The following is a 22,248-nucleotide window of genomic DNA, read 5'->3' as shown; positions in this document are numbered from 1 at the left end:
TCAGGCCCCTTTGGGACAGCCAAACCCTGGCCCTTCCCGACTGCCAATCCGGGGCCAGAGAGGACCCGCCCTACTGCCTTCACGGCTCCGAAATGGCGACCAGCGAGATGGCGAGGCCACGCCCCCTGGGAGGCGGGGCCTGAGTTCAGGCCAGAGCGATGGATACCCGAGCCAAGTTTGAAGTCAGCCGGCAGGCGGGCTCGCGCAGAAGCAGAGAGCTGGTGGCGTCGCAGGTCGGGAGGAGGAGCACCGAGTGGAGGGCTCGCTTGCCGGGGCCGCCCGAAAGCGTCTTCAGTGCGGGCGCTGGGGCCGCCATCTTAGATGGCGGGAGTAAGACGAGAAAGAGCGTGAGAAGCGAAGGCTTCCCTGCCGCTCTTCTTGGGCCCCGAAGAGGGCCAGCTGGCCGGGCTTTGGGGTGTGTGCCCTGAGGCGCGGAGTGCGAGAGCGACGATGCGAGGGCTGCCCGGGGCCCCGTCCCCTGGGCTGGGGACGCGCCGAATGTGACCGCCTCCCGCTCCCTCACCCGCCGCGGGGAGGAGGAGCGGACCAGACGCCACAGCCGGACGACTGGACACAGAGGCGGCCGGGCTCCCTCAGGTAGGCTGCAGGGCCGGGCCCGGGATGCCGGGGGAGCCGGGCGGCGGCGGGGCTGAGAGGGCCGGGTTCCCCGGAGGCCCGGCCAAGGCGGCGCAGACGGAGCGGCCCCGCGGCTGCTGGGCGGAGGGCCCGGGCCAGGCCGCTGTCACCCCGGGTGGCGCTGGGCGGGCGGGGGCCCTGGGGCCCGGTGTCATGGCCGGCGAGCCGAGTTCCCGCATCCCCACTCAGGTTTCCTTGTGTTTTGGGGAAACGTGCCGGCACCACCCCTGTACCCGGTGCATATTCCTTATATTTTGGCCACGGGAAAAACCGCCCAGAGCTGTCTCGGATCTGTGTTGTCACTCAGATGGCCTAATGTCTTTTTGGCCGCGGAGTGGGGGACCCGGGCTTGCATTTTCTCTCAAGTAAGTGACACCCTTTTCCGGAAGATGAGAGCAGTCGGGGACGGGAGGAGGAAATAGGTCGGTGCCCCACCACAAAGGCATAGGGGCCTCCCCTTGGGTCTCAGGACTCTGCGGGTACTTAATGAGACATTTGCGATGCTTATACTGACGATTGGCCCCGGGATGCTTTGGAATGAAGATCCAGGGCTCTTGTGTGTGAAGTGAGAGCCTCCAGGACGCTTCAGTTCTGCAGCTGCAGAGGCTTTGCAGAGCTAGTCGATGCCCAGAGAGAGGAGTTTGGACATCAGGAGAGGCGAGGCGGCTGTGTTCATTCATTGTTCTCTTTCAAGGGCTCTGGGTGTGCCTCCTGGTATTCATTCTCTGGTGGGAAGAATGCTAGGGTCTCCTGTGTCTCCTCGAGATGTGACCGGGTTCTAGAGGATCACCCAGTCTAAGTAGGGAATGGATTCAGCGCACGTTCATCATTTCTGCCTGATTCGTCCTCTCCGGGCTGAGTGGAGGGAGTCTGCCCTCTGTTAGCTCCCGAGGCATGAACACAATGCGCTGTGATTAGGATGGATTTACCAAGTGTCTTGGGAATTTGGAACAACTAGTTTTGCCTGGGGGAGTTGAGGAAGCTTGTAGACTGGAGGGGACTTTTGTGCTGAGGTTTGGGCTGATGAGTAAGTGCTCATCAGGTGAGGAGGAGGGGAGAGCATGCTAAGTTGGGGGAACAGCTGGTACAAAGGCACGGAGACGTGCAGGAGTTTGGGGAGCAGCAAGCAGTCTGGGGTGCAGGAAGGAAGTGGTGGGAGATTAGGGTCTGAAACAAAAGTTGGCTAGCTTGTGGAGGATCTTTGTTGAAGATAGTGAACTAGTTGATTTAATTGGGATTATTTTAAACGAGTGTTGCTAATTCTCTTTTCTTGCTGATAACTTTATTTCCTCCTTCTCTTGATGTTAAAGCTGATAGTAATTGCACAGATTGACTTTGTTAAACCCAGTTAACATTTTGATAAGGGCTTTATGTCAAATGTTTTGTACTTGCACTGTGGTGAACGAACTGAACTCATATTCCTAGGGATTCTTGCAAACGTTTCTTCTAAAGTTACACTTGCTAACAAAAATGTTGATTTTATAAATGTAGTACACTCTACTGATACTACATTTTCAGTGGCTGTTGACAATGTAAACCATGCTCCCCAGTCATTTAGAAATTGGCAGATGATATGAAACATCTGAAAAATTGTAGAATGCAAGTGAGTATTTTCAGTTAAGTAAATGTTTTATTTAGTAAACTGTTTCTTTGGATTGATTCCGTGGATTCCAATTCTGTTATAAAGTCTTTAGCTCTATGAACATAATTTTCCCCAAAGATCTGTATTGTGATTAATGTTTATGCTAAAGTGATTATTATGGTATTAACAGACTTCATCTAGCAGTTCCTAAATCTTTCTTGGGTTGTGATGATTATATACCACTGAAGAACCTTTTGGCTTGTTTTCACCCTTATCGCTTCAAGGGATAAGCTGTTGAAAATGCAGCAGAGACGTTTGACCCAGTTGAACGCTGGATACTTGGGAAAATTAACCTGTTACTCTTTCTGTTGTAAAAACTTATCTTTTAGGTATGTGGTGTTTGTGATGGTAAGTTGTAGTGGAACTGCTTAGTCTTGTTAAACTCTTGTCAGATAGTTTAAAAGATGTATTTCACTCAAGCCTTCTACTTTGAAGGCATACACATTAGAACATATTTTATGGGATTTGGTTTAGCAGAAGAAAACAGTGAGAAGCAGGTTAAGCTGGTCACTTATGATGAAAAGTATCTAAAAGATGAAATGCAGAATGGTTAAACATTAAGTATTGTATTATAACTGCTTTGAGACTGGTTGCTTTTAGTTTAAAACATGCCGTTTGTGAAATCCAAAGTAGGAGTTTGCTCTGAAGTTGAAACAACTTCTTGGAAGTTGAATTTGACTTTTCCAGAAGCACCAGATTATTTATTAAATGGAAAATATAATTAATAACTTGAAATTACTATTTCAAATAGCCTGTTAGTAGTAGATGCATGATTCTATCACATTTTAATTCCAGATAAAACTTTGTTAATAACCTATTGCCTAAAAGTAGAAAAATGTTACATGGGAGAGTGCTTTTGTTTGCATGTTAACATAGTAGGCCATACATAATAATCCTGGTTTTGGGAGAAGCTTGTTAGCCAAACAGCATGCCTTAACGTTGACTTGCAGAAGAGAATTTTAAATATTGCCTTTGAAAGGCAGTGGACTAATGTGACAGCGGGACAGGAGTTAATGAAACCACAAAATCGAGCTTTGATTTATTTATTAAAAGGTCTTCTGTTTTTTAAATTGTGCGTGTCATGGAAGTCAGTTCTCCATAACAAATGTCTGTAGTTGGAAAATTGCTCACCTTGGCTAAATTAATTGGGAAATGAAAGAACACTTGGGTTCATTTAGGATAAGGTTGTTTAGGATTTAGGTTGGGGTGTGTGTGAGAGAGTGTGTTTATATTTATGTATGTGTCTGGATGTATAAGAATGCTTATTTGCTAAACTGACCAGGTTGAAAATGTGATACTAGATATTTGTGTTATAATTCAGTTAGTATTTCTGGTATAGGGCTTAACTACCTTGCCTATAATACTCAGGATAGTAATGTCTGGGTATTTTATTCTTGCCTTAAAGTTGTGAGTAAAAATTCCTTAATTACATATCAAAGTTTTCATCTTTAATTTTACAGTGGTTGAGTCATTCTGTTCCTCCTTTTCTCCGAGAATACTTGTGTAGCTCGCAATGATTTTAGTAGTTAACTTCAGATCTGTTAGCATTTCTTCTAAAACTACTCCTAGAATGTCAGTTTAACCAAGGAAAATGGCAGATGGGTGTTGTTCCTTTGTTACTGGTTTTGGCCCAAGCTATCTCAAGTCTCTTTGGCAAATCACTCAAGAAGTGTGTTAATTGCTTCACATTCCAATCAGTGTACATAGTTTTTCTTGAGGAATACTTGACACAGAGTTTTATTTTTAGATCAGATTCTAAGGGATTTTACTGGGTGGGGATTAACAGCCCTAAAACTAGTTTGGAATCAAAACCTTTGTGATTTAGAAATTGTTTACATTTTTGGTTAATGAATGGGAAGCTGCAGGCAATGACAGTGTTTTAGGGAACCAAATATGTCTAATTGCTTCTGAGGACCCTTGTAGACTATACCGATGACATCTTTCTACCTGTTGGGTTTCACTTACTATCATCCAGTAGCAAGAGTAAGTACATCTTTACTGTTGTAGTCAAGATGTTGTCTCCTGTTTATTTTCTTCCAACCTGCTAAGGAAGGCAAAAGTAGTCTGATTTCTTTGAAGCTACTTCTTTCTAGGCATCATATTTGGACAAAGTATTTACCTTTTTCCACCCATAAACATTTCTGATGGAAGAATCAGGCCAGTTAATGTTTAACTATGTTAATAGGTCTTTAAAGTTGTGACATTCTTAATCTGGGTTTTATGGAGGCATACTTTTCAATCTCAGATAGCTTTTAACATCTGTCCTTTAGCTAGGTTTGGGGTAGATGAAATACTGAGTTTTCCTTAGAAGAACATGATTCTTGTTCTCTGTGGCAAATCTCATTAGGAAGCTCAGAGCTTTTGGGAGAGGCATTTCCCTGGATCCAGATAGATCATTCAGAAAGGAACTCCCATTTGCATTTAAGAAAGTTTGTTTACAGTAGAAAAAACTAGAAAAAGTTCAAATGTACTACAATAATAAAATGATTAAGTAAACTGTGGTACAGCCACTTATGGAGCCCTATGCTTTTCATTAACTATGCCGTATATGAAGCATCTATGACACGGGAAATGCTATATCCGAATGATTACAGTTGTGTTAAAAAACAAAACATAATACAATGGAATATTATTACTCAGTAATAAAAAGAAATGATGTACTGATACATTCTCCAATATATATAAACCTTGCAAACATTATGTTAAATGAAAGAAGCTAGTCAGAAAAGACCACATATTGTATGATTCCTTTTATATGAAGTGTCCAGAATAGGCAAATCTGCAGAGAAAGTAGATTAGTGGTTGCCAGTGGCTGGAGGGAGTGGGCAATGGGCAGTGACTGTGACAGGGGTTTCATTTTTGAAGTATTGAAAATGTTCTAAAATTGATTGTGGAGGTGAATGCACAACTCTGTGAGTATAATAAAAGCCATTGAATTGTACACTTTAAATGGGTGAGTTGTATGGTATGTAAATTATATCTCAAGTTTTTAAAAAAAACTCAAAACCTACCCATAGGAAGAAAACACATGTAGATGTTAACAGTGGTTGTTAAACAGTAGAAATACGGATAATGTTTCTCTTTATACTCTTCATATTCTCTGAATATATTGTTTTATAATAGAAAAATACATATAATAAAGTTAAATTCTATTCATGGTGTGGGCCCTTATGTCCCTCCAAACATTCAGTCACTCTCAGATTACATTGACAACTATATTTTTGAGCTTCTTTCACCTGTTTTCTACTTCCTCCAGATTAGTTAAGGCTTTTATGCTGTATTTGCCTTGACTGTTGTTAGAACCTCTGAATTGAACTCCTTTTTCTTGTTTCTTCCCTTTTCACATTATTGCCAGATTCACTTTTTAAATGTGTAGAATCTTAAAAATTAAGTTTTATTAATTTTTTGTATAGATAATACAGTCACATGCTACAAATTCAAAGGATACAGAAAGTTATGCTGTGCAGAGTAATTCTGCTTTCCCCTTTGTTTCCCAGATACCCAGCTTTTTTTCATGGAGGGAAATATGTTATGGGGTTCTTATGTATCCTGTTTTGTGATGATACAAGAATATACAAGTGTAGATGTGCTGGCCTTACTTCCTTTGGCAGATTGTCCAGGAGTCTCCATTGCTTTTCAGACTAAGCATACAGTTCTTGCTTCTATGTCTTGCTAATGTGGATTCCTCTTACTATCTTCAGTGGAATTCAGAAGCCATTTTTTTTAGCACCTAAGTAGGTGCAGCAGGCTAGTGTGGTGGAGGGTGAATTAGGCAAGCTCCTGCCTTCAGCGACCTTATCTAATGAGGAGAGAGTCACAGGATTTCCTCACTTTTATCTGTTCCTCTTTTAAGAGTCATTTTGAACACCATCTTCTAAATATCATTTCCCGATCTTTTTCTCTTGTTCTCACTCATTGTTTCCTTCTTTGAGCCCCACCTTAAAACCCTTACATTTATTTTTCTTATGGTCTTTATCATATAGTCATTTGTGAGCTTATCATCCCATTAGGTTATCAAGTCAAACTAACGCTTTCTAGTCAATGTGCAAGTCCTTCTTTATTGATATTTGTGAAAAAGTTTGAGAGGCTGAGGGATCAGGCCTGTGTGCTTTGGTGAAAGCATTGAATCTAAATTACCACATTTAATATTAGGTTTTATAATAAGACCTTTTATTTAAACTTAACACAGTTTGTGTATGTACTTTTTGGTACCATGCACTGTAGACTTTATATGTATTTATTGTGACGTATTGATATTTTATTAAAGTATTTGTTTACCTCTCATCTTTTCTCAGAGGACTGTATCTTAATCATCTTTGAATACCCAGAGTTTAGCACAGTGGCTGGCCCCCCTGATTTCAGTTCAATTTGTTGAATGTAAGGTGCTAAATGATGTTTATTGAATTGAATTTTTTGTGTAGATGTCTTACATCTATGGCTAAACTTAAGCTCCTTAGAGCTGAGCCATGTCTTGTTTATAAATCTCTAGTTCTTAAAAGTTTCTCTGGATTATGTAATAAACATTAATTGCATGAGTAGAGATTCACAGGTAATCACCTGTGGATTTAGTTCCTTCCGACTGCCCACCACACACAAATGCTTACAATTAAAAGGGTATACTACTTACTAAACTCATACGCAGAACTTTGTAACTTAGGACATCTGTTGAAGGAATTAGCTTGTTTAGCTTTCCCTTCTATTTTGCTTTATCAGTAGAGTGCTCTGGGTTCTCACTGCCAGCTCCTTGAGGACATTTGCCTGCTTTGACAGCTTGCTGACTCATTGGTTCAAGCCACTCTTGCCATACTGGCTATTTTCTTCTGCATTCATAGGCTTTATACGTGGAGGAAAGTTTTAGCCAGAGAGAATGAGGGGATAAATGATACTCTTCTGCCTTCCTTGATCTTAGTCTGGACTGGAATTAGAGAAGTGTGAATGTGAGAATAGATATGTCCTTCATGACTAGTATTTATCTAGCTGTCTGACAATGCAAAATGGGCCCTTTAGGCTTTTTTTGGGGGTGGCGGCAGTGGTGGTGGTAACTTATACAAAATATAAAATATACCATTTTAACCATATTTAAGTGTATTATTCAGTGGCATTAAGTGCATTCATAGTGTTGTGCAACCATGACCACTAATCTTTTTCCAGAACTTTTTCATCATCCCAAACAGAAGAACCCTGTAACAGTTATACAATAACTCCCCATTCCTCCCTACCTCCAGCCTCTGGTAAACTCTCTTCTACTTTTATCTGTGAATTTGCCTAGTCCAAGTATCTCGTATAAGGGGAATCATACAATATTTATAGTTTTGTATCTGGTTTATTTCACTTACTGTGTTTTCAGAGTTGGTACATATTATACTGTGTGTGAGAATTTTATTCCTTTTTATGGTTGAATAATATTCCATTATGTGTGTGTGTGTATATGTATGCTCCCATGTGTGCACACATAAAATATTTTATTTATCCATTCAATAGTTGATGGGCTTTTGGCTTCCACCTTTTGGCTTTTGTGAATATTGATACTATGAACACTGGTTTACAAGTATCTATTTGAGTCTCTGCTTTTATTTCTTTTTAGTATATACCCAGGAGTGGAATTGCTGATCATATGGTAATTCTGTTTAACTTTTTGAGGAACTGCCAAATTATTTTCCACAGCAACTGAACCATTAGATATTCCCACCAGCAATGCATGAGAATTGCAATTTCTCTGTATCCTTGCTAACACTTGTTATTTTCTGTTTTTTGATAGTAACTGTCCTAATGGATGTGAAGTGGCTCTAGGCTTTTTTCTTACTGCTGATTAGATCGAATGGTCAAACCAGAAGGTTAGGAAGTTGGCTGTATTTGCATCTGATGGACTTTTTCCTTCTTTATGAATGTATTTGTATACAATGTTCTTGAAAGAGATAAGTTAATTACACAATTAGTGACTCATTTTTTGAAAAAAAAAGTGTTTTGGTAAGCTGGTACATATAGTTGTTGTAGTTACCTTCTTTGTACCCTCATTTCCCCCTGCTTTTTTTTTCTTTAATTTTCTTGGCGGCCGCGTGGCATGTGGGATCTTAGCTCCCCAACCAGGGATCAGACCCGAGCTCCTTGCATTGGAAGCGAGGAGTCTTAACCACTGGACCGCCAGGGAAGTCCCTACCCTCATCCCCTTTTAATCTAAAATGTGTTCAGTTAACCTGTAAACGATGATTTCAGTTAATCCTGGGTGGTAAGATATATTAAGTGAAAAAAGTAGGGTACTAAAATACGTACCATAAGATTCCATTTTTATAAAGAAAAACATTTACATGCGTCTATTAAAATGCTACCCCTTCAAGTTCAAATATTACAATGAAATTATTCTTTATTGTCTATCTCTTCCTCCACTCGAACTATAAGTGACCTTTTCACGCTCCGAATTCTTATAGTTTTCTTAAGAAGTTACCCCTCTCCCCCCCCCACCCATCACCACAAAAAAAAAGCTGTCACATCTTGTTGTAGGCCTCTTTGTCATCCTGAAAGCTCATAGCACATAGTCAGTCTCTGGGAAATGATGATTTTTTTCTTTTACTTTAAAAACTCTTGGAAGGCAAGGGCTGTCTTTCTGAACTTTATATTCTTCGAAGCAGCTAGCAGTTGAAATAGATTCTTAGAAATCGTTAAATGATAGTGTTTCTTATACTTTTCCACTCAGTTCTCTGCCAGGTTGCAGTATACAGAGAGGCATTCTGGTTCTTTGGATTGTATATTTCAGTACTTTTATGTGGTAGATAGTGATTCAATATCCATGGAAAAGAATTAGGATAAATATTGTAATTATAGCTTTTCTCCATTAATATTTTATTCTGAATTTAAGCATCTAATTTTGTGCGAGGTACTGTACTGGATGATGGAGTATAACAAGATGTAGGAAATGCGTATAGTTCTTTTCCTTAAGGCATTCAGACTTTGGTGTATAATTACATAGGTTACATTTTCATATTTGGTTTTTTTGCTCCTGTGGCAAAGTAGCTGGGTATAATTTAGGGCTTTAATGAATTAATGGTCTAATTTACAGAGAAAACTTCTGCACATGTCCTTGTTTTAAGAAAATTATTCTTGAAAAGTTGATTTAAAATATTTTCTGGGAAACAAGTGATACTATCAGTTTTACAGGTATACCTTATTGTAGTTGTAACTAGTTCTTAAAACAAGCAAGGTGATTGATTACCTTTGGGGGTATCATTGAAGACTAGGGAATCTTTCTGTGTATGAAAGCCATTGACTCCAGAAGGAATTGTAGGAGAAATGGCCGAATCAGATGGTTACTTGTTGAAATAGCTTTGGCAAGGTTGTAAACCTGGAGGAGTACCTCCTATCTTGAGGATAAATCTCAGTGTCTGCCCAATTGAGAGATGCCAGTGTGCAGAATAGTGGATTCACTTATTTTATATTTCATGTCTTTATTTTTGAGGAAAGTAATGCTGTTTTTTAAGTCACTTGTTGATTATGCAGGACTTGCCACTAAAATTGATGCCTTTTATGTGGAACAGAAATTATTGGTACAAGGTTAAGTCAGTGTTTCCAGGCATTAACTTATTAGCAGGGTGAGATGTCTGCATGGTTTTTATTTCCTCTCCTTCCCCTTCCACTGACTAGGCGTTTTTTACTTCGTTATTACCCAGCCATCAGAATGATCATTCCTAAACCATATTTTATTTGTGCATTGTATTGATATATTTTCATGCTTGTGTTAATGGTTTTACTTTGTAAATGGCTCTGTTCATTTAAAAATGAGCAGTTGCTGCCTAAATGAAGAAGCAATGACTGATTTGGAGATGAAAAGTAAAACTTGGGTTAAAAAAGAGTTCAGACAAAGTGACTTAAAATGAAAATAATGAAAAACTAAGAGTTAAAAATAAAATTGGCTCCAGATGTCTTTCATTGTGGAACTGATTGCTTTAACATAATTGTTTGAACTAGCTGATTAACTTGTTTTAAAATTAATTATCCTTTTAAAAAGTTAGACTCTTTTCTAAACTTGGGCAGCCCTGCTTGCTAACTATTACAAGGGTAGAGTATCACATTTTTTCATGTTCGTGTATGCTGGCCAGTCATCTGATGAAGTTACCAGTTTGTGGTCAGAAATTGAGAAAGAGGGGTGAGGAAACTCAAAATATTGACACACACACCACCTTGCAGTGCATCAGAGTGCCCTTTTGAACTGGTTGGGAAACTGTAGCTAAGCCATTTCCAAACTAGACATATTACTGTTTCCTAGCTTGGACAAGATGACATTTTATTTAAGTGTTTGAGTGTTTCTGTTCAGCAGAAACTTTTTATGTGCGAGGGTGGGTTTTTTCCAGTGTTGTGTGACCGACTGAATTAAAACGAAACAAAACAAAACACTTAATCCTTAAAGGAAGCTTGGAGTAATCTTGAAAAATTGATCACCCAGTCTCTCAGATGGACCAAGGCTGGATTGAACAAAGGGATGAGCTTAAAGGAGAAATGAAGAGTGAAGAGTCGCATTATAAATACGTTAAAATATGAGTAGGAAATTCCCTGGCGGTCCAGTGGTTCGGACTCTTGCTCTCTCACTGCCCAGTGTTCAGTCCCTGGTCAGGGAGCTAAGATCCCACAAGCCACCTGGTGCGGCAAAAACAAACAAACAAAACAACCAAACAAAAAACGAGTATTCAACTATGTTTTTGCCCTGCCAAGAAAAGTGTTTTAATAATGCAGGCAATTTTAGCCACCATTCCTCATACTGAGTATATGTTCTTGTGAGATTTTGATTGCAGTTGAAGAAAGTGAATCTATTCTTTTGTCATTCTCAATTCTCCCAAGCCTTATAGTTTGACCATCTCACAATTGAGTGTGATTGTTTTGTCTAAAGATACATTTTTAAAAAAAGGTCCCTAAAGATAATAGCTTACCTTTGTTGATTTAACTACTATATGCCAGGTTCTTCTGAGAGTTTACCTTAATTCATTTAATCTTCCCATCAGCCTGAAGATGTAGGTACATTGTGATCCTTATTTTAAAGAGGAAGAAACACAGAGATAGATGGCGTAAATACCCTAAGTATAGACCATCTACTTAAGGAGAGATTAAAGAGAGAGAGATTTTCTGGGTTAGTTTTGACTTCATCCTACATCCTATGAGCACCTTAGAATTTAAATTCTAGATGTGATGCAAACTTACTGTTATTGTTAGGTTTCTGGGAATGCCGTCTGCCTTATAATTTTCTTTATGACTTAAAGTAGTTCCATTTCCTTCTTATAGGCCTTATATGATTAACCCCACTTCATCCCTGTATTACTTCTTCATCTAAATTATAAATTTATTGAGGGCCAGGATCAAGTCTTAATCAAATTTGCCTCTTCCATGTACTTACTTTTCATAAATCCTTCAGAGGTATCCCTTCTGAAGAGTTCTTTCCTAAACTTTTTTTGACTTGAGTAGAAATAATTACTTCCATTACTTTTTTTCTGTAAGATGATAATCCCTTTGTTATGACTTTGTATGTGAAAACTTTTCTTCAAATCTTACATATTTAATTTAGGGATTTAGTTTAAAATAGCACTTTAAGAAATATTCTTCTTGGGGCTTTCCTGGTGGTGCAGTGGTTAAGAATCTGCCTGCCAGTGTAGGGGACACCGGTTCAAGCCCTGGTCCGGGAATATCCCACATGCCATGGAGCAACTAAGCCAGTGTGCCACAACTACTGAGTCCGTGTGCCACAACTACTGAAGCCTGCGCACCTGGAGCTGGTGCTCTGCAACAAGAGAAGCCACCGCAATAAGAAGCCCATGCATTGCAATGAAGAGTAGCCCCTGCTCAACACAACTAAAGAAAGCCCGCATGCAGCAATGAAGACCTAATGCAGCCAAAAATAAGTTAAAAAAAAAAAAAGTATTCTTCTTTCCAAAATGTGTTTCTCTCCACCACTAATCAATATTTCATAAAGTTCTAGGAACTTTTAATCACTTGTATAAAACAATTGTGGGCTCACACTGAAGCCTTTAATCTAAAGTTTGGAGTGATTGGGGATACCCGTCTAATGTTTTATCTTAAACATTTACCATTTAATGGGGACACTTCCCTCTCTGGACAGTCTTCTGTGCAAATTTTGCCAGTTCTTAGGGGAATGTTTAAGATGCTTAGAATTTTATATGATAGGTAATACTCTGAAGAGTGAGCTTAGTGGAAAGATTTCTGAAATGATTTATTGGCTTTTGTAATTTTAAAGGTTCATTAGACAATTAAGTAATCAAAACTGAGTAGATACAAGTCTTTGGAATAGTGTTAGTGTTCTGATCAGAATGGCTGTTGGAGTTATTAAAAATTAATGAACTAAGTTTATTTCATTGCTACCATTTCTCCTACTCTATACTCTTAGCCTGTTTTCAAATTTTCTGATTTACCAGGAAGATACAGAGTTAGAATATTTTAATTAACTGATAAAAATATAAATTGACATATACTTCAAATAAAGTTGTATACCATATATAGTTAATAGAGCTACTTCTAACTATTTTAAAGAACAGTGAAATAGGGTATTATACTTGTCTTTTAAGCATTGTCACTGTAAGTTGTACATAGCATTTGGTTTATTTCACTTTGATAGTAAATCTTGTCTAATTTCTCCTATCATGGGGAAAAAAATAAGCTTTTTGAGGAAATGATAAATCCAAGCAGAGAGAGAGGTATTTTCCAAAAAGTTACATTGGTTAATTGTAGGTAATTTAGGAGCGTGCCGATGTTACTCACAGGTTCCAAGTTATAGTCTAATGGGTAAAGCATCTGGAATTATTACTCCATGCAGTCTCTGCAGAGGATCTCTGGGAATATGGAGACAATCTGCAAAGATCAAATGAACAAGATAGCATATGGCCAGTGTTATTCCCCCAAGTAATGTGAGAGCTAAACAGTTGATCTGTATTTTGGAACCTGGGACTTAATTTTGGAACACAGTACCAGTAGCGGTTAAGAGCTTTAGGCTTTGAACTCAGAAAAACCCAGGCTGGAGGTTTAAGGGCTATCTAGAAGAGTTCCTGATTGTTGTATATCATGATAATAGGGAACATTTACTGTCTTAGGCCAACACTGTGTGTTTCACGTGTTATTTAATTCTCACATCTTACAAAACATGCTGAGTAGAGGAGAATGAAATACAAGTATATCTTAAGTTTAGGTGTCATAAGTCAAAGGCTGTTTAAAACTATAGGCACCGTAGTGGATTCAGGTCAGTTATAGCCAGTCGTAGTCTTTTAAAGCTCTTGCTACCAGTTCCTCCTCCTCCTCTCTCTGCTTTCAAACCAAGGAGAAACTCACAGCAGCTAGGTAATATTACAACAGAATTTTAACTCTAGGGCAGTGCCCAGGTTATTTTGATGTATAGGAATTCTTTTGTATTGACTAATCTTCAGAAATAGTGAGTCATGGTTTGTAGTTCAGCAGTCTTCTAATTACATGGAGATTTTATTTTATCTAAGCTGTATTTATTACCAACTCTGGGGAGAAAAATTTTGGATTGAAGATAAAGAAGAATGACTTAAAGGCAATTTACAAGACCGGTGCTCTAATAACCCCTGAGCTACAGAGCTGTAAAAAGCAGTTTAGACTTCATTATGTTTGTTTTAAATCCTTATCTATTTGCTGCAGATTATAAGAGTTAGCTTTCTGAATAAAAGATTATATATTTCATACATTCTCTCTTCTGTATCATTTAGTGGATAAGAAGAAAGGTCATGTGAGAAAAAGCATTAGTAATACAACTGCTCTAAGGTAATTTGAACTAAATCATTTATTATTTAGAAATGATGTAAAAATCTCTTAAATATGAAGTAAATTTGAATTGCTTGTGATATATAAAACTTATTTTCCTTTCTTCCACATACAGGTCCGATGCATTACTTATAAACAATAAACAGTAATTATTTCAAAGTAGTATAATAGTAACAATGTTAAATAATTATTTTTTGTGTTTTAAATCAGTGTGTTAAAATAGAGATGTAATTTAAGAGTCTGAGGACCTGAATTGTTTTGCTTCCCTTATTGTCACTAAATCTTTTGAACTTCACATTTTCTTTATCTACAAAGAGGAATAATACCTGCTTTTAGCCTGTTTAATTCTAACAGCACTATGAGATAGTGTGGAGAGGAATAAACTGTAAAGTTCTGTAAAATTTTAAGCTGTCCTGTTTGAAGTAAACTTTCTGCAATCAATCTCAGCCACAGAATGCATTGCTACATTCTCAGGAACTAGATTTTAGGTAGATTAAGAATTTCTTTAAAATCTCATTTAACGCCAAAGTGCTAGTTGCCATAGGTGTTTTTTGCTCTACCACTTTAATATTTTTAAGTGAAATAAAAGATAGCAATATTTGAATAAAAACTCAAAAGTGCGGGTTTTTTTAAACTGATTTTAAATACTGATTTGCTGAGGCATTTTGAAGAAAATTCAAAATGTCTCTGAAAATATTTACATTGTGGTGTGTGTGTGTGTGTGTGTGTGTGTGTGTGTGTGTGTGTGTGTGTGTGTGTGTGTGTGTGTGTGTTTCCCTAGTCAGGAAGGGATAGTAAAATTTATTTGGCTGTTTGGCTTGGCTGAGGTAGGGAGAGGGTGAAACAAAGTCAACCTTAGCCCCAAGTTTGCCCAACTGCTTCTTGACTCTTTTAGGCAGAAGTTTTAGGACTTTTTGATTCTTGCACACTGAACTCCTGAAGAGCTTCCTGAATTAATCAGGGTTGTTGTAATTGGTTTTTCTTACCATGGTCCAAAGGCGTCTAACCCTTCAGCCCTTTAACCCTTCGGGAGAGTAACTGTGACAAGACAATGGATGAGGAATGTTGAGTGAGTGCTCTGCTGAGGTATCTCCAGAAGTTGATAGAATAACATTTCCAGTCAAACATTTATGCCTCAGATTAGGCTTTAAGGTGGTAGATGGACCTTAAGCATAGGACTCAAATCGCTTAAAAAAATTATACCCTAAATACTGGTATTTTCATAATTGTGATCTTATCAGATTTGACTTGTCCTGGGGCTCTTTAATAGTACTTTGTACGTGTGCTGCTCCCTAACAAGCTTGCACCTGAAACAGTCTTGCTTTCAAAATGTTTTTTATAGCATCTGGTAAACTAAAAAAGCAAAAAACAAGACTCTCCCAGCGTAATGAATCTCTTAATAATTACTATTTTATTAATCTGGTGCTATTTATTCATTTTTAGAAATGCCTCTGAATGCAGCAATTCATTGAAATTATTGCTAGAGCTGGGTCACAGGGTGAGAAGGCTGAAATGAATGTGTTGCATTTAAAATGCCTTTATCTCAACCTGGTATTCTGGATTTTGAGTTTAGAATAAACTATTCAAGTGTCCTTTGTAATATCACATCTCAACAGCTTGTTAGGAATTGTACTAGGAAATAACTTGATTTCTCTAAAATTTTTAAACAATTCAGTTTTCACAAACAGTGTGGCCCTTATATTTACTACCCTCTTACTTTGTTTGCATATCTAAGAGTGTTCCTTTCTGCTATAACCAGTTTCTCAGTCACATGGTGTTTTGTGTAGATTGGGGCATGAGGATTGTGGAAAGAGTGCTCAGAACTCTGCAGACTTTGGAAATACAGTAGAGCTTTTTGCCTTAGCTGAGAGAATGTTTGTGACTTCTCTGTTAGTGCCCGCGAGTTGAGTGGTAGGTACTGTGCTCTTACTGCCCATTTGATTTGTTGCCTGATGACAGTAGTGCAGTATTATGGGGAGGATTTGTACCTTGCTTTACCAGTGTTTAGACTTTTAAAAAGATAAACTTCTTTCTTGAAAGTGTAAGATGAAAATTCTGTTCTCTTTCTTCAGAGCTTTCTGCTTGGCTGTCCTGGTGCATATTGTTCATGGAAACCCCCAGGAATGTGTTCTTGATTTTAAGAAGTATGAATTTGCTGTAAAAGCTGAGTTTTTTTTAACATTCCTATATTGTTGACATTCAACAGTCGCTTGTTTTTTATTCATTGAGAAATCGGCTTCATCATTTACTAAGATGGAGACTTATTTTTAGGGCTACAACATTATGGCCTATGGTATTTGGCCCATAGCAAATACAGAGAAAGTGGTGACTACTGTCTGATTCTAGAATCATTTGCAAGCCTGATGTGAAAATGTAGCAGTTTTCCCAGATTTTACCTTTTGCATGTTCTGAAATTGCTGAAAACTAACAAAATTTTAAGTTTGTTTTTCTCTTTAATTTTGCTGATCAGTTTCATGGTTGACAACTTATGTATATGAAGAATATTTTATTTTTATTTTATTATTATTATTTTTAAAATTAATTAATTAATTTTTTTTGGCTGTGTTGGGTCTTCGTTTCTGTGCGAGGGCTTTCTCTAGTTGCGGCGAGTGGGGACCACTCTTCATCACGGTGCGCGGGCCTTTCACTGTCGCGGCCTCTAGTTGCGGGACACAGGCTCCAGACGCGCAGGCTCAGTAGTTGTGGCTCATGGGCCTAGTTGCTCCGCGGCATGTGGGATCTTCCCAGACCAGGGCTCGAACCCGTATCCCCTGCATTGGCAGGCAGATTCTCAACCACTGCGCCACCAGGGAAGCCCTATGAAGAATATTTTAGATTACCATCCAAGGATCTAAACTATAATTTGGTTATGCTTAAGAACGCATTCTTGTTTTGAGACATGTACCCCAAATATTTGTTATTCTATTTCCTTTAAGCTGAGCAACCCCCTCCTTCCACCTGAAATCCTCTTTCTACACATTCTTTTGCATTCTACATGATCTTAGGCATGTTTAAAAACACACTTCTACATTTCTTTAGCAGGGGCAATGTGGTTTAAAACCACTTTATTTCCAGTAGTGTATATTTAGGACAAATGAATGTGTGTGTAGGTGGAACATGTTTGCAGTTTACTGTGACACAGCGGGTGAACAAGAATGGTGCTTCGTTTTATTTTTAAATTAAAACAACTATGAAGAAAAATGCCAAACAATACTAGTAAATCAAACTTTGGAAATACCTCAAGCATAGTAGAATTACATAATGGCTTCAGCTGGCTCTTATCAGCTGGTTTTTGTCTGGGATTTGTCTGATGGAGCTGCTATAATGAATTTAGCTGACTGCCAGCCAGCAGTTAACACTGTGCCGATTCTACAGTTGCAGAATTCCACAATTGTCAGTGTTCTAGTCCTAGGGTGTAGCCCCTCAGCATAGTGTGGTTCATAAATGACTGCACTGATGATTTCTGTTAGAACTCAGCACCCATTGGACCCAGGTGCCAGCTTTTGTTATTCATTCAGGATGTGTCGTAACGGCCAGTTGTATGCTAGACACTGTTAGAGGTGATGGGGTTTTTAGGGTAAACTGAACTTAGCTTCTTGGAGCGTACTATCTAGTAGGGTAGGCAGACAATCATTGGCTAGGCAGATAGCTAATATAATTTCAAAGTATTATATTAGATGGTAATAAAGTATTATGAAAACAACAAAGCTGAGTAAAGAGAGAAGAATGATGGGGAGGGGCAGGATACACTTAAACAGGATGGTCAAGGTGGTCCCCTTTGAGGAGTGACATTTGTGTGGAAACATGATTGACAAGAAGTGACTAACAACGAGAAGGCCAGTATGACAGAAATAAAGTGAACAAGAGAGAGAAGGGTAGGAGATAAGGTGGAGAAGGAAGATAGAGGCCAGGTCATCACGTAAGGCCTTGTAGGTCATAGTTAAAGAACTTGGGTTTTATTTTGAGTGTGATAGGGAACCAGTCACACTTAAAATAAGGATTTTAGTGGAGCAATAGTGTGACCAGATCTGTGTTTTAAGGTCTCTCAGTAGAGAATAGATTTAGAGGCTTTGGGAGTGGACATTGTGACTCCTGGTGTAATCTAGGCAAGAGAAGATGGTGCTTTAGGTTAGATTGGTTGGGTTGGGTTAAAGTAGTTGGATTTTGGAGGGTCTGACAGTACATGATGGATGATTAAATGTGGTGGGTGAGGAAAATACTAAAGGAATCAAGGATCATAACTAGGTTACTTTATTGTGTGGATAAGCACTATTATTACCAAAAATAGTAATATAGCTATCATGTGGTAATAGCTGTCATGGATTAAGTGACCACTATGTACCAGACAGTGAATTTTTCATAGTTTGTAGTTTTTCATTTACTTCTCATAGCCACCTCTTAAAATATAGTTGTGCTTATTTTACAGATGAAGAAATTAAGGCTTAGATGTTTTTTGCCTAGGTTCACACAGCCAAAAAGGTTACTCATCAACAGGTCTCTGACTTCAAAATGCAAGCTCAGTTTATTTAGTCATTCAACAAGTACTCTTCTAGGAGTTAAGTATACAGAGGTTATCAAAGCTGAGTCACTGTTCTCATGGAGTTTAAGAATTTATAATTTGGGTGTTAAAAAATTTTACCGTAAGAGTCTATACAGTTTTGTGGACCAAGTGTGTAGGAGGACCTTGCTTACATGAATGTTGGATTTTTGGTAGCCTTAATCTTCTGGAATGTAGCTTTGACCATGCACATAAGCCTGTCCTGAAGCCTTTTCATTACTCAGTAGGCTAGGGCCTTTCTAGCCTAGTAGGTTCTTTCTCTTCTGTTGTGCTCCTTGATACACAGGCTTGATTATCTCTCTTTCTCATATCGGGTTGTCAATAGCAAATGCTGAGGAGTAGGGGAGTCCATAGAGGTGTAAATACTATCAAGTCAGAAGTGGCAATGGCAACCAGAGTGTAAGAAATACCTGAAGAATAGAAAGGAGACACAGAACTCTGTTGTCTGTTACATTCATTATCATTATTGTTTTGAAACTTTTCCATCAAACTACCAGTAAAATTAGATTAAATGCCTACTCTTTAAACCTGAAAGTTCTTTGAAGTCATGTTTTATGCCTGATGATTTTTGTTGCTCTTTGGTTTTTGAATTTTACTTCAATTTTACTTCAAAACAGGTGTATTATAAAAATATTTTAAGATATTAGTTACTTTATTAACCTCCCTCACTCAAGTCTGAGTAAAATTGTTTTCTTAGGAAAATATACTATATTTATATTCCATAGATAACCAGAGGTTACTCATAGTAACTTATAAATCATTAAGAGAAAGTTGAAGTATAGTCTGTTTGGAAAGCTAGGGAAGGATCTTCTATATCAGAAAATTTTAACATATGTTAGATTTTCATGGCACTAGAATCATCATAATGTGTTAGAGCTAGAAGGATCATTATAGGTCGTCTCTTCCAACTCCATATTTTGCAGAGGAGGCAGGTAACTTGAGGTTATGTGGGTTAAATGAAATAGCATATAAACATCTGTGTGCTCAGGGTGTTGCCTAGCTCATAGCAGATGCCTAAAAGATGCTGGGTTTTGTTTTTCTTTATCTGTCAAGTCTGTTCCTTTTATATTTTCTCATATTTCACTTTCTGGAAATTTTATTTTCCTGGTCCTAGAGATAGATGTGTTCCAGAGAAGCCACTGAACAAGAGAACATCTGGTATCTTGTCCCCTGCCTGCTCAGGTATCTTCCCTTGAGATTTGCTGAACAGAGCGACAAGGGCTTAAGAAGACCCATGTTGCTTGCCTGATTGGTCACGTGTGTGTGTTTTATAAACAGTGGCAATGTTTGAGAAGCTTGAATTTAAATGTGTCACCTGAGTTTTGATTGTACCTTTAAGAGTATGTACAATAGGTCAATTTAAGGATTTCTCTAAGCTCCTTCCTTTAATCCCTTGATCTTGGTGATTGTCACCTGTAAACCGGTGAAGTGAACACCTGTTAACCAGTGAAGTGAACACCTGTTGTTTGTTTCTGTTTCCCCCTTTCATTGTAACTGTATCCCATATTTTTCTCTGAGGAACTGTCAGCCCTTATTACCTAGCCATTCATTTGAGCCATTTTAATGAGATTGACCCCATCTCTAGCTCTAGTGGAGAGCCTGATTAGCTTAAGTCAGTCAGTAAAGGCCAACCATTTGGACATAATGATTTGTTCACAGTGACTCACTGGAGGCCAGTGAGATGTGAAGTCATGTTTGGGGCTCCTTACTCTGAAGAGCTTCCCTGGGAAATGCTGTTTACCTGAAGGCATTACCAGAAAGTTCCAAAAAGCAAAACTTGAATTTGTCACCTATCGGCAACTATTTACGTAGCATTTACATTGTATTAGGTATTGTAAGGAATCTAGAGATGATTTAAAGTGTATGGAAGGATGTGTGTAGATCATATGCAAATACTGTGCCGTTTTATATAAGGTGCTTGAGCATCCTTGGACTTTGTTATCTGCAGGGGGTCCTGAAACCAATCCCTTGCAGATACCTAGGGAAGATTATACCACATTTTAGTTATTCATTCATCAGTTGGTGGGCATTTGGGCTGTTCTCTACCTTTTGGCTATTAGAAGTAATGCTGCTATGAACATTCTGATGTCCTAAGGTTCTAATAACCTGCAAGTCTACCCTGAAGTTCTGTAATTCCAGTCTGCAGGAGAGAGAGAAGCCTGATGATTTTTGTTGCTCTGGACAGGCTTCTGAAAGGTTAAAGAATAATTTATTAGGTTTTACTTGGAAATATTGAAATAGAAGTAACCAGAGTTTTTTTTTTGGCTGCACAGTGCAGCTTGCAGGATCTTAGTTCCCCGACCAGGGATTGAACCTGGGCCCCCTGCAGTGGAAGCACAGAGTCCTAACCACTGGACTACCAGGGAATTCCAGGGAGGATTTTTTTTTTTTTATATAACATTTGGAGTTCACAGGGGTCCTGAGACTCCAAGCCAGTAGTAGGTCTGATTTAGTCCTTCGTACCTCATTTTTAAGATGAAGCCACAAGGTCCATGGAGATGCATGGGCTTTCCCAGTGCCTCCAAATTTAGTATCGATGACTTTAATGGTGTTTTTACCAGTAATGATCAACATGCTATCTTTTTTTTTTTTTTTTTAAATGACATGGTAGGTTTAGGCAACTATAAACATTCTTTTTAAAAAATTTATTGTGGTAAAATATACATAACATAAATTTACCACCATGTACCATACACATAATATAAATTACCGCATAGTTCAGTGATATTAAGTACATTTACAGTATGTTGCACCCATCACCACCATCCATCTCCAGAACTTTTTCATCATCCCACACTGAAACTCTGTACCCTTAAACTCCTCACCCCACTCTCCTCTCCTGTTCCTGCCAACTACCATCCTACTTTCTTTTTTTTTTAATCCTACTTTCCTTCTTTATGAATTTGACTACTCTAGGTACGTCATGTAAGTGGAATCATACAATATTTGTCCATTTATGACTGGCTTGGTTCACTTAGCATAATGTCTTCAAGGTTCATCCATGTTGTAGCATATATCAGAATCTCTTTGCTTTTTTTTTTTTAAATCTGGCTTGCTTTTTTTTTTTTTTTTTTAATTAATTATTTTTTGGCTATGTTGGGTCTTCGTTGCTGCATGCGGGCTTTCTCTAGTTGCGGCGAGCGGGGGCTACTCTTCGTTGCTGCACGTGGGCTTCTCATTGTGGTGGCTTCTCTTGTTGTGGAGCACCAACTCTAGGCGTGTGGGCTTCAGTAATTGTGGCACATGGGCTTAGTTGCTCTGCGGCATGTGGGATCTTCCCGGACCAGGACTCGAAGCCGTGTCCCCTGCATTGGCAGTCGGATTCATAACCACTGTGCCACCAGGGGCGTCCAGAATCTCCTTGCTTTTTAAGGCTGAATGATACTTCCTTGTATGTATATAGCATATTTTGTTGTCAATTCATTGGTTAATGGACACTTGGCTTGCGTCCACCTTTTGGCTGTTGTGAATAACACTGTGAACGTGGGTGTGCAAATATTTTGAGTTACTGCTTTCAATTCTTTTGGGTCTACATCCAGATGTGGACTTGCTGAATCATATATTCAATAGTAATTCTAATTTTAATTTTTTGAGGAACTGCCATACTGTTTTGTGTAGCAGCTACACCATTTTACATTCCCAT

At 38.6% G+C, this 22,248-nt stretch overlaps 1 protein-coding gene across 5 annotated transcripts in view; it reads left to right on the top strand.

The window, feature by feature from the left end:
* The first annotated feature begins 232 nt into the window (after nt 1–232).
* Nucleotides 233–22,248, top strand: part of RAF1 (Raf-1 proto-oncogene, serine/threonine kinase) — a 71,601-nt gene continuing 49,585 nt past the window's right edge. For 2 of the 5 annotated variants that reach the window (XM_082415702.1, XM_082415700.1), the window contains exon 1: nt 233–597. The gene's annotated coding sequence lies outside the window, so the exon portion shown is untranslated. The remainder of the gene's footprint in view (nt 598–22,248) is intronic. The other 3 variants (XM_082415699.1, XM_082415703.1, XM_082415701.1) reach the window with 3 other exon arrangements.

The sequence above is a fragment of the Balaenoptera physalus genome (assembly GCF_965194825.1).
Source record: "Balaenoptera physalus genome assembly, chromosome: 11".
Classification (NCBI taxonomy): Eukaryota; Metazoa; Chordata; class Mammalia; order Artiodactyla; family Balaenopteridae; genus Balaenoptera; species Balaenoptera physalus.
The sequence above is the reverse complement of the archived record's forward strand: the minus strand, read 5'-3'. Positions and strand labels throughout refer to the sequence as shown.